The following is a 12,696-nucleotide window of genomic DNA, read 5'->3' on the forward strand; positions in this document are numbered from 1 at the left end:
ATGGATGGAAAGGCCTCACCACCTGCCCCACACGAAGCGTCTTCACAGTAGGAGGAGAATTTGGCAACAAATATCAAAAGCCTTCAAAAGCACAAGGCTTTGACCCCAGAATTCACTTCTTAGGAATTTAACTTAAGGAAATAATTAAGAATCTATGCAAAGACTTAGCTACACAGCATTAGTTATAATAGCAATGATGGGAGAAATTAATGTCCAAAAATATGATGTTGACTGCATAAACGGAAATACACTCATGTAACAGAATACTGCGCAGACAATGAAAATTCATTTATAAAAGAGTATTTAGACATGGATTGAGGTTCACATTCTAACTGGAAAAAAATCCTGAATGTTTACTATGACCTCCTTTCTATTTTCCTTCAAATTAAGTAAAGTCTGAAAAGACATTTTTGCATCCTTGTTCTTAAACTTGGGTGTCTGGGCAGACAAGCCTGCTTACAATGCAAGTGCCCAGGCCCTACAGCAGACCAAGTGAGTGCGAATCTCAGGGGGAAGGCGTATCCGGACCGTAGACAAGATTCTCAGGCCATTCCGAGGCACACCACCGTTTCAGAAGCACTGGACGTGCCTAAGTGTTAACAGTGGTTATCACTGACTTATGGGATAGCTCGTGATTTTTATCTTCTCTTTGCATTTTCTACAATTAACATGGCTAGTAATTAAAAGGAGATAGAGAATATGTGTGTCTGTCCTTTGTTTCAAACTTAACCCTATGTGTGATCTCTACACTGAACTCAGCCCACCTGGAAAGGGAGGGTGAAGAATAAGCAAGAGATGCTCCCTGAGAGAGCCTATAGATCGGCGAGACAACCAGCGAATCCTGGTGCCAAGGAGCAGAGACCCCGACAACAAAAAAGCTGAGTGAGTTCAGAGGCATCAAGTTGATGCAGGTCAAGCCACTTTCACATCCTGAGTCAGGATCCCCATCAGTCTGCAGGCCTGAGCAAAGGGTCCAATGGGCCTAGATGCATACAGGGGCGTCTCTAAGAGTGAAAATGAGGGGCCGGTCCATGGCCCAGTGGTTAGGTTCTCGCTCCACTTTGGTGGCCCGGGTTTCACGGGTTCAGATCCTGGGCGCCGACGCAGCGCCACTCGTCAGGCCACGCTGGGGTGGCGTCCCACATGGCACAGCCAGAGGCACTCACAGCTGGAGTCTGCAGCTGTGTACTGGGCGGGGGGGGGGGGGGGGGGGGGGGTTTGGGGAGAAGAATAAAAAGAAAAAAAAGAAGGGAAGATTGGCAACAGTTGTTGGCTCAGGTGCCAATCTTTAAAAAAAAAAGTGAAAATGAGAAATGATCTGAATGTTCAACAAGGGCTAAGTTACGGTACATTGGTACAGTGGAATCTTATGCAGCCAACAGAAGCACTGGGTGGAAATAGACTGATGACACATCAGCACATGAAAGAAGAATGTTACAAAGCAACATGAAAACATCTCTGTGAAGTTTTACACAGGGAGAAGAGATGCAATTTGGAAAGACAGTCTCCAAAATGTTAACAGTGGCTGTTTCCGAGTGATGAAATTTCAGGTAATTTTTCTTTTTTTGTAACTTTTTTTCTGTATTTGAATTGTATACTATGAATAGGTATCATTTTTTACAATCACAAAAATGTAGTCTTATCCTGAAAAAATATATACAGAATGTCGTCTTTTGGCAGCCTCATTCAAGGTCACTAACTGAAGCTCCTCGCAAGTTCAGATGGGCTGCTGACGGCCGAGGGAAGGCAGGCTAGTCAAGCAGAAAATGTGGGGGTGCACAAGCGGGTCAACATGGGCCCTCACGTGAAGGGAAGAACCCAGTCTGAGCTAAAGGGCTTTGTAAACCTTATTTAAAAGGCCAAGTGTGTGGAGGGGGAGGATAAAAAAGATACTCCCCAAATAAAAAAATTTTAAGTGAACAACAGGTGAAAGATATTTGTAACAATTATGGCAAGAAGCTCATATACGCCATTGAGAAAAACAGAGGGACCCAGATCACTTCAAGGTGCTAAGAGCTGAAGAGATAAGATGATCAAGGATGTGAACAGAGAATTCACAAAGAAGGAATATCCATGTCTGATAAGCCTGTGGAACCCGTTTAAAAGCACTTGGAATCCTGCTAATGCTCTTACTTGCTGGATCTGAGTGTTGGTTACATGGGGGTGTTCAGTTCGTGAAAATTCATTGAGCTAAACATTGATGTGTTCACTTTCCTGTATTTATATTATACTCCAAGAATTAAAATTTTTAAAAGCAAGGGATGGATTATCACCAAACTCCGGAAAGACATGGGGCCAGGCACAGAGAAGCACACAGGTAGATAGAAGTATTGTAACGTTCTCTGTCTTGGATTAGGCGGTGTGTTCACAAATGTTTATTATATTATAGTGAATACCTATTTATTTATAAAATTAAAGACCATGCAGGGAACCGAACAGACCTGGATTGCATCCCCTGCTCTGTCCCTCACTAGAGATGTGATCCTGGCTCTCAGCCTCAATTTCCTTATCTGTGAAATGGAGGAATGTGAGGATTAAAAACGTAGTGTATGTGGAATTGCCTAATACTGACCCTGGCGGACTTTATGTGCTCTGTAAATATTCATGTGGTCTCCATTTCTCATTTGTTGCACAATGTTATATAGAAACATCATAAAGTTCTGAAAAAGCAAGGAGCCTTCCAAAAGCATAGCCCCCAACTTCGGACGCCTTTCTGCTCTGCACTCGTCTCGTCTCTCAGTACCGCCACTCAGCGCTTACAGAATTCTGTATCCTGCTGTTCTCTAAATGCAAACTATAGCGTCTCAGTGCTCGCCCGGAGCCCCCTCTGGAGACACTTGGCTGATAGGTGCAAGATCAACAGGCCCGCGTTTGGGGGTGAGTTAACGAAAGGAGCCGCGAGGCGGGTACCCACACCCGCGACCCAGCTCTTGCTTGAGCGCACCCTGAGCGCGCCGCCCGACCCGGGCTCCGCGGCGACCCTCCCACGCCGTCGGCGAGCGGGGCAAGCCCAACTCCAACTCGGCCTCTAAAAGAACGACGGGAGGTGCCGGCGTGGAGCGACCCCGGAAAACTGCAACCAGGGTCTCAGTCCCGGGGGCTGCCCGCCCCGCACCCACGTTTCACTCTCCCCGCCCGGAGCCACGCTGGCTCCGCTGGGCCCACCCCAGCGCTGATCGACTCCCTTCGCCCCGGGGCGCCGGGAAAGGCCCGCCCTCCCCGCAAGACCTGATTGGCTCCGTGGAGTCACGTGCTGCAGGCTTGGTCCAGATACCGATGGACACGGAGAGAGCGCGCGCTGCTGGAATCACGTGGTTGGACAGAGACTTAAAGTTGCCCCCTGCAACCCCATTGCTGAAAATTACAGACATGTTTAAAAAAAAAATTTTATCCATAATCACCCCTGTTAAATAAGATCTAACATAATACAGTATAGCAGACTATATATATATATATATATATAACATGTTAAATTTTGGTGTGATTTTTCTACCAATTTTATCTATATATCCAAAATACCATTACATACACACACACATATATGCACACGTCCATAAAAACGTTTTTTAATCTTGTTTTTGTACTTAATACTTCAGAGAGAGGATTTTTTTGTGTTTAAAAAACTTTTTAAAAACCATTTTAATGGCTGTATGCTATTCCATGATGTGATATACCATATTTCATTTGTTCATTCCCTAGCTATTACTGGTCTTCATGTTGTCAAGAGATTTTCTTAATTATAAATAATGTTATGTTGAACATATTGTTACATCAATCTTTGCTGGTGCTATTGTGAGGTGAAAATGGTATCTTGCTTTTTATTTATTTTTTATTACTAGTGATTTTAAATATTTTCCATAGGCTTATTAGACACTGGTATTCCTTCTTTGCGAACTCTGTTCACAGCCTTTATTGTCTTATCTGTTACCATCTTAGGTGCCTTAAAACGACTGGAAGTTCCTGTGCTGCTTCTCATTGGCTTATATGAACTTCTCACCATATACGTTACAGACATTGCTCCTGGATGTTGTTCTTTTTAAATTTTATTTGGGAGCTCCTCTGGTCACAAGGGTAACCTACTAAGGGTAACCACTCTCCTGATTTCAAACAGCATAGATCAGTTTTGCCTCTTTTTTTGTATTTTATATAGTTGGGATCATATGGTATGAACTCCCTTGCATCTGGCTCAAGGTTTGTGAGCTTCATCCATACTGTCACATGTCGTTGTAGATTGTTCATTCTCATTGTTGTATAACATTCCATTATGTGGAGGTACCAGAGTTTATCCATCCTATTGTTGATGGCCACTTGGGGTGTTTTTCAGTTTGGGACTAGTTTTCAGTTTTTGGCTGTTTTGAATAGTGCTGTTATGAACAAATTTGCTTTTTTAAGAATATAGTTTAGGTTCCTTAGATTATCTACTACATACAAGGGGAAAAGGTACCTTTTTAGTGCAGAGATGTGGCAGACACCACCTAAACCAAATGATCAAAATTAGCATCACCCGTAAGGGAACAAACCAACTTAATATGATACAATGGGAAGGACACAACATCCCCATGTAGTTTTCTTTCCAAACATGTCTAATGTGAATTTAATGATTAAAGGATCACACAAGTTTAGACTGCTGACATTCTACGCAACAACTGACCTGCAGTTATCAAAAATGCCATGCCATAGAAGACAAAGAGGCCAAGCAACCGTTACAGATTCACGGAGACGAAGAGACACATCGAATTGAATCCTGGACTTACAAACAGCGGTAAAGGACATTGTTGGGACAACAGGAGAAATCTAAACATGGATGGCATATTAGAAAATATTATTGTATCTGTTATATTTCTGGAATGTGATTATAGTATTATAGTTATATAGAATGTATTTGTCTTGGTTCATACACGGTGAAGTGTTTAGGTATGAAATGTCACCTCATCAACTGCCTCAAAGCTTCACCAGACGCACACACACGCGCGCGCACACACACACACACACACACACAGCGTGAAGTAAAGCAAATGTGGCAAAATGTTAACAGTTGGTGCTTCTAGATGAAGACGAAATGCGTGCTCACTGCCTCACTTTTCCAGGGGTTCAAGAGTCTAATCCCAATGTAGCCCTCTGGGATTTTCCCCCATTCAACAGTATGTCTCTTAGACTCACCCACGCTGATGAACATAGCCGAGGTTCGTTAGTTCACTGCTGCATTGTATTTCATTGTGTCTATACTCTGTAATTTATTTACTCATATTTCTTTTGATGTGCATTTTTATTTTTGTTCTGGCTATTATAAACAGTGCTCCCAAGCTCTTTCCAAACTACCAATGCTCTCATATCCTCAGACCCTTCAGAAATGAGGCTAAGCATCTATGGGGTTATACCAGAAAAGCTTTTCCTCAGGGACCAAGACTGACTGCAAGGCTATTTCCTGTTGAATTCCTACTCGACCAGGCTGGTCTGACTCAGGGTTGTTCTCTCTGTGGTCAGACAGGTTCCCGACCCTATGTCTGAGATTCCAGAGCAGTCTGCTGCTTCCTTCTTTCTTTCAATGAACTTAAAAATTGCACCTAAAATGAAATCAGTGAACATTTTATTCTATTAACATTGCTTTACATTTTGGGGGGACTGCTCTCAAAATACAAGCTTCGGGAAGGCAGGAACCACGCCTAGCCTGTTCACCGAGGTGTCCTCAGCGCTAAATACCATGCCTAGCACACTGTCAGTGCTCAGGAAAACGAAAACAAAAATGAAACAAAGCAGTTAACTGAGTGAATGAATGAGTCACTGTCAGTGATGAGGCATGCATCTTCACTCAGCTGTTCCCGGTGTGTGCATATTATTTTGTAAGATCACCTTGTGGTCATGAGAACTTTCCTTCTCAGACATATTTTCATGTACTGACATTAGCTGTATATTTGTCACTTGGAGCTACATAAATTGTCCATCATGTTAAGATACCTTACTTTTTTCCTTAGCCATACTCTTATTGTCGGGCATTTAGATGGTTTCCAATTTGTTTTGCTACTGTAAACAGCACTTCTATGACTACTACTTTCTCTTTGGGACTAACGCCTTAGAAATTTCCACAAGTGGAATTATGAGGTCAGAGGACATGAAGCCTTCCATATCAAGTCTCTGACATACCGTCTGAAAGACAGACTCCTGAAAAACAGTACCAATTTCCAGTGCCCCAGTCGTACATACTGGTTTGCTCACAGCTCTGCCAAGATTTTCTGTTTCTACTAGTTCAATTATGTATTCAAAGAAAATTAATTTCTTGAATTTCTAGTGATCTTTGCACTTTCTATGTGACAATTTGCCATCAGGATTTCCTCAAGCGTCATCAGCTATAAACTGAAATTAAATCTTTAAGTTATAATCAGGTTGTCCAATAATACTTCAAAGTAAAGATTCCTTTTCCCATAAGTGTGTTGCTTCTGGTGTGTCTCACATTAAGTTCTCATAACAGTTGGAGTCTACTTCTGGAATTTATTCCAGTCCATTGGACTTTTTCTGTTTAAGTCAATGCCATATGTTTTTCATGATTGTTACATTATCTAAAACTCTGGAAGGATAACTCTCCTCATTGCCTTTCTACTAAAAAAAAAATTCTCATCACAAGAAAAAAAATTCTGTAACTATGTGAGGTGATGGATGTTAACTAAACTTGTGGCAATCATTTCACAGTATATACATATATCAAATCATTATGCTGTACATTCTTAAACTAATACTATGTTATATGTCAACTATATCTCAGTAAAACTGCAAAGGGTAGGGGGAGCTCTTTGGAACACGTGTCTGCTCTTTGTTTCAATAAATATTTACTAAATGAGCCTGTGTCCAAGGCACGGTGCTGGAACGTGTGCAGAGCTGTAAAGGCCCAGCCCGGAGGGGCTTACGGTCTAGGATGGGAGGAAGCGGCTCCACCAGGCAGGTGGCAGCGATGAAATGCGAGAGGAGTCTGGAGAGAAAGGCTTCTTCCCGCTGAGGGCAACTCAAAGGCCTCAGGGATGAGCTCGGACTCAGAGACAGGCCTGCGGAACCAGGTGCTCCTGGTGGGGAGAAAAGCACGAGCAGAGGCTTTGCTGGGCAGAACTTGGAGCATCTGTGGGTGACGGCACATAGCTCAGTGTGACTTGCCAAAGGGGCTGAAGGGAAAGGCTAGAACCTCACCATGGAAGGCCTCAAATTCTCAATTCAGAAAGTTTAGATTTTGTTCTGTTGTCAATTAAAGCTGCTCTTTAGGATCACAGATGTGGCAGCACTGCCTGCCCTGGACTGAGGCTGGAGGGGAAGACAGGCAGCAGAGACCATGGATGCAAACGGCATCACAAAGACCAGAGGAAGAGAGAATTTTCAGAACGTGTCCATCCATAGGGAAGCAGTTTAAAAAGAATAATAATAAAAAAAAAGACACTTAGGGGCCAGCCCAGTGGTGTACTGGATAAGTCTGTGTGCTCTACTTCGGCGGCCCAGGGTTCGCAGATTCGGATCCTGGGTGCAGACCTACACACTGCTCATCAAGCCATGCTGTGGCAGTGTCCCACATACAAAATGGAAGAAGACTGGCACAGATGTTAGCTCAGCAACAATCTTCCTCACACACACACACACAAGACGACAGTACATCTTTATAATGGAATACTGAGCACCATTAAGAATAAGACAATTCTGCAGCCTGTCATGGAAAGATCTCCAAGAATATTATAAAATAAAATTACTTTATTGTGCTATACAGTAAAAAAAAAGTGGCCCTATTTGTGTAAAAGGAGTATTTATGTGTATCTGCATATGCATAAAAACAGAAGATTACCCCACAAACCAGTGACAGTGTTACTGGTAGGGTGTGGGGTGACAGGAAGGAGGACTTCAAATTTTTTACGTTTTCTTTCTTTATGGTCTGACTGTTTCCCGCGGAGCATGCCTTATAAAACTGAGGCCATCAATAGCATCCGAACTGCAACGTGAGGCCTGAGGAGGGCCAGTGCACTGAGTAACCAGGGAGCCTAATTACCGTGACCACTGGCAGGCAGTTCCTTAGATGGCAGGCTACAGCGACTGGTGGTCAGCAAGCGGAGGGAAGATGACCACCCGTCTGGCTGGCCTGGGACTGTCTGGATTTTGACACTGGAAATCCAGGGTGGCAGGAACTCCTCATGCCCTCAGTGAAGGTCAGCTGGAGCAGCTTCGTGATGAAGAGAGCGAGGAGGGAGGGAGGTAAGTGGAGGGGTTTGAGGAGAAACCACAACTGAGGATCGAGTTTTGTTTGCTTGCTTTAGGATTTAAATTTACTTTCAGGAAAAGTATGGTTACTTTTAGGCACTTATAGTAGTTAGCAAAGTGTCACCAAGAAGTGATGGGTTTAGCCTGCTTTGATTTGGAAAAAAGTGGCTAGTTAGGACTTTGTATGTTGAAGACTGTGTTTTTTCATATTTAAATCCCTTGATTTTCATGTTTTCTCTTCCTAATAATAATAAAAATATCAATAATTTAATATTATTTGCTAAGAAATGACTCTGTCCAGCATTGCACCAGGCATTTATCTGTCTCATACATATATTATCTCACTTTTGTGTAATTCTTACAGTACCCCTGTGAGGGGGTATTATTTTATTTTTCGCATTTCGCAGATGAAGAAACTTGGGCCTCTGCCCGAGGTCATACAGCTTATGAGTGGCATTAATTACAGTCCGACTGATCTTGTCCCGATTTACATTTCCAGAGGACTGGAGGAGGAGGGAACCTTCCCGCCACACCACACTCCTGCCTGTCTACACTGGGACGCATCACATCCGCCTCCCCTTCCAATCACTTGCTGAGGCTGTCAGGAAAGGCTGGGAGCCCGGCTTCTTGCTTTCCCTCTAGGAGCTCCAAGCCCACCACAGCAGCTTCTCATCATGTCCTCCTAGAGGTGACCCCGGAGAAAGAAAGAAAAAGAGGGGTGCTCCTCCATGCCAGGGGTTATCCTTGTGTGTGACATCCAGCTGCCTGTCTCCCCTCAGCCCAGGTCAGCCCAAGAGGCAGTGACCAGGACTCCTCAGCATCCATCTCAGGATCCTGAGTCTTGAAAGAAGGGGCAATGGCAGCCAGGGAAGAAGAGGGGACGGGATCCCAGGCAGACGGAACGGTGTGTGCAAAGGGCTGGGGCAGCAGTGAAGGTTCAGGGAGGATGGAATGTAGTGTGTTGAGGAGAAGAACGGGGAAGGCGTCGGTGGCCGGGTGACCTGGGGAGGAGAGGAAGTTTCACAGCCATCATCTAGCAACACAAGCAGAGCAGTGGTGGCACGGAATGCAGAGTCAGAGGAACTGAAGTGGGGGGGCAGGGGCAGGGCTGAGGTGAGGCAGAGAGCAGGAGCCCAGCCAAGCAAGGGGCTCAGGAGAGGGGACAGAGAGGTCAAAGAAGAGGGGGAGCTCTTTGATTTGGAAAAAAGTGGCTAGTTAGGACTTTGTATGTTGAAGACTGTGTTTTTTCATATTTAAATCCCTTGATTTTCATGTTTTCTCTTCCTAATAACCACTGGAGTTCCACATGGGGCCATGTGTGAAGTAAGGGGGGCAACCCAATCTGTCTCCTAAGGGGCTGGAGCTGGCTGATGCCACTACACGGCCTTCATCCAGTCTGCCTGTTTACTGACACAAACCCTAGCTGAGGAGCCACTGGGATTTGCAGCGCCCAGGGTGAGTTCCAAGAGGTGCGTCACTACTCCCATGGCCCACCCCACCCAGATTTATAGGATCCAGCCATGGGAAAGCAGCCCCTCCCCGTCTCAAGAAGCACTAAACAGGAAGACACACTTCCTATTAGCAATGCCCAGACCCTCCAAGTGCAGGGACCCCCCTTTGAAGGTGCAGGGGGAGGTGGGCTCAAAAGAAGAACAGGCCACAGTTGTCCCTGCTCTCAGCACTGTGCAGGCTCAGCAGACATCCACTGACTGACTGACTGAACAAACAAGGATCCCTGGCCTCAGGAAGCTGGGGTGCCGGGCTGGGGCTCGCTCCTCCTTCATCAGGCCCCCTCGGTCACTCACTTATCAATGCCTCCGTCGAGCGGGCACCTCAGATATCCTGAGGACACTGAGGGGGGCTCAATCCCTGCCTCTTGGGCCCAATGGGACTGGGGCAGAGCCAAGTGCCACGCCACCCTCTTCCGAGGGTTCCTCTCAGGAGGACACATCGAGAGGCTGTTCTACGGGGCTTGGAGCTATGGGGAAAAAACCCCTAAAGCTGAATTTTCTAACCTTTCCTAACACATCCCCTCGCAGTGCTTAATTTTACAGAAACACAACACGGTCTGGTACTGAAGTGTTCAGGCTCAGCAGCCACACCTGGGTTCAAATCTCACTTGTACCACTTTCCAGTGGTATGTTCTTGCGCAAATGACTTAACATCTCTACTCTGTTGACTGCCAGTGTGTAAAATGGGTGGTAGTGCCCTCCCAGGTTGTGAGATTTAGAAGAGCCATTGTCTGTAAGCACTGGGCACAGTGCCCAGCATATGAAGGGTGGCAGCCATTGCTGTGATCACTTAGTCCCTCTGCAGGGTGCAACGGGTCTCCTATTTAATGTTTAAATTAGTGGTAAATCCAAATGAATACTCTTCTGAGAATTCCAGGGTACTTCTGAAATCATCTCATTGGTCCAAACACTGTATCATGCAGGCATCAGAAAGCCAAGACTTCTCAAGTGTGAGTAAATGAAGACCAAGACCCAGGCTTCCTCCTCCCCTGCCTGCACCCTCATCTTGGCCAGGTGAATCCGGGGGAACGTCTGATCCCAGCACCAACCAGAGTGCAGCTGGGCACCACCCTGGCCCTGGCAGCTCACAGAAGGCAAGCAGGTTGGAGCAAAGAACACTGAGTTTGGTAGTGGGGAGAAGTAAGAAGGCTCTGAACTCCGTGACTCGCCAGAGCTGGGCCGGAAGTGCAGGCGATCTGTCTGGTGGACTCTGGCCACAGCAGCCAGTACCTGATGGCTTTCAAAAGGAATGCCTCCCTCCCTGTCCTTTAGACAGCAGAGTCGCTCCCAAAGGAAGATTTCCCAAGGTGTCTTCACTCCTCGACCTGGATGCCTGATCCCTGCGGGGGCCAGCAATCCTCTTTCCAATCTGTACCTTATTCCTCTGCTCAGAACCCCCGAGGGGTTCTTCCAGGTTCCCCACCGCCAGCCTCCCAGGCACGTGGCCAGCTTCCTTTTCCACTCGGGCTTCTCCCTGGCCCCACTCAGGAACTGTCTACCCCAGTGCAGCAAGCTTCCACATAATCTCCAGAACAGCCCAGCCCACCTTCCTGGTCTCGCCCTCTCTGCTCTCCTCCCTGCCTCTGCAAAGCCTGGTTCCACCCAGCTCCCTCTAGAGAGCCTTGGTGACACTTTGCCCCACCCAGTTTCTCTGGCCTCTAACAAAATTTCCTCTGCTCTAAGGATGCATCTTACATTCTTCTGTACCTTCCTTCCCGAGTATTTGCCTCAGCTTTGAGCGGTGAATGCTACAAAAATGCATCAATGCTGCAATTAACAAAGAGGTCTTCCAGCCACACGCTTTGTGGGCGCTCCACAGAGGCAGAGAAAAGATGGATTCTGCCGTCCCCCACCAAGAAAGTGCTGCTGTCCTGCCACCCCCAAGGGGCGCTGCAGCCCCCTTGGATGCTCTCATCCACCGGCTCGGCTACTGGTGGTCAGGAAGCCACCCACACGTACCCCTCCTTCCCCAGGGTAAGTTTCATCCCAGCAGCGCTGGCCTGCCAAGCCAAATCCTATCTCCCACAAGCATTTCCTGGGGCCATTCGGATCCTGGTGCTGGTAAATTCTTCCCAGTGACCACCTCATTCATGAGGGACAAGGGGACGAAGAAGGAATTCAGCCTAGAGAAGGAGCATTCTGGGACACTACCTGTGAGGACCTCGCCCTCCTCTACTCAACTTCTGCTGTGGAGACCAGGCCACCCCCACCCTCAGCTTCCTCCTCTCCCACACCTAAGCTTCTTTAGGGGTGATCAATGCAATGCCACTGGGTAGGGGCCCCTCTGGGGCTATGGGGGCTACAAGTCCAGAGACGCAGCCTGAGAGAGGGCAAGGAGAGCACAGAGTCCAGGAAGCAGAGGGGCACTCCAGGCATCCTCCCTGATGGGGCCTCTCACCAGGCATTTCCAGCTCCTCTGTCAAAAGCTCCATGGGGGAAAAGGCCGAGTCAGCACTCTGGCCACGACTTCCCAGGGCCTGGCTTTAAAATGTGCTCTGGGGCTCTTGGAATGGCCATGTTCTTCCACCCCTCCCACCCTGTCTGCCTTCTGAGTTCCTTCGCAGAGGAGTAAGACCCCGGCAGGAGTGAGGACGGCAAGCAGACAGCCTGGGCCTTGACCTGCGGTGGGTAGGTAGTTACTTCCTGGCTTGTGTTTGCAGGTGGGTCTGGAATTCAGCAGGGGCTCTGCTGGGTGTGAACATGGGTCACCCTGGCCCGCTCTTCTCCCATCGGCACAACTGGGGCAGATATGTGTCTCGGTCGCCTATGTTAACCGGGTGTGACAACCCAGCAAGCACTGGCCAAGGCTAGAGGCCCTAGACCCTGCAGGGCTGTCTGGGCTTTGCACAAAACTGCAAACACTGCACTGACTGTCCCCTTTCACTCACCCCCATCCCCAAATTAAACACAAAGCAAGACCCCGCCGGGCCCAGCACTGAGCTGGAATAATTACACTCGCTCA

At 47.0% G+C, this 12,696-nt stretch overlaps 1 protein-coding gene across 8 annotated transcripts in view; it reads right to left on the reverse strand.

Annotated features, from left to right (window-relative positions):
* MRC2 (mannose receptor C-type 2) overlaps window positions 1-12,696 on the reverse strand; it is a 50,780-nt gene that overhangs the window by 36,351 nt on the left and 1,733 nt on the right. The window lies entirely within an intron of this gene.

Source organism: Equus caballus, chromosome 11, assembly GCF_041296265.1.
Source record: "Equus caballus isolate H_3958 breed thoroughbred chromosome 11, TB-T2T, whole genome shotgun sequence".
Taxonomy (NCBI): domain Eukaryota; kingdom Metazoa; phylum Chordata; class Mammalia; order Perissodactyla; family Equidae; genus Equus; species Equus caballus.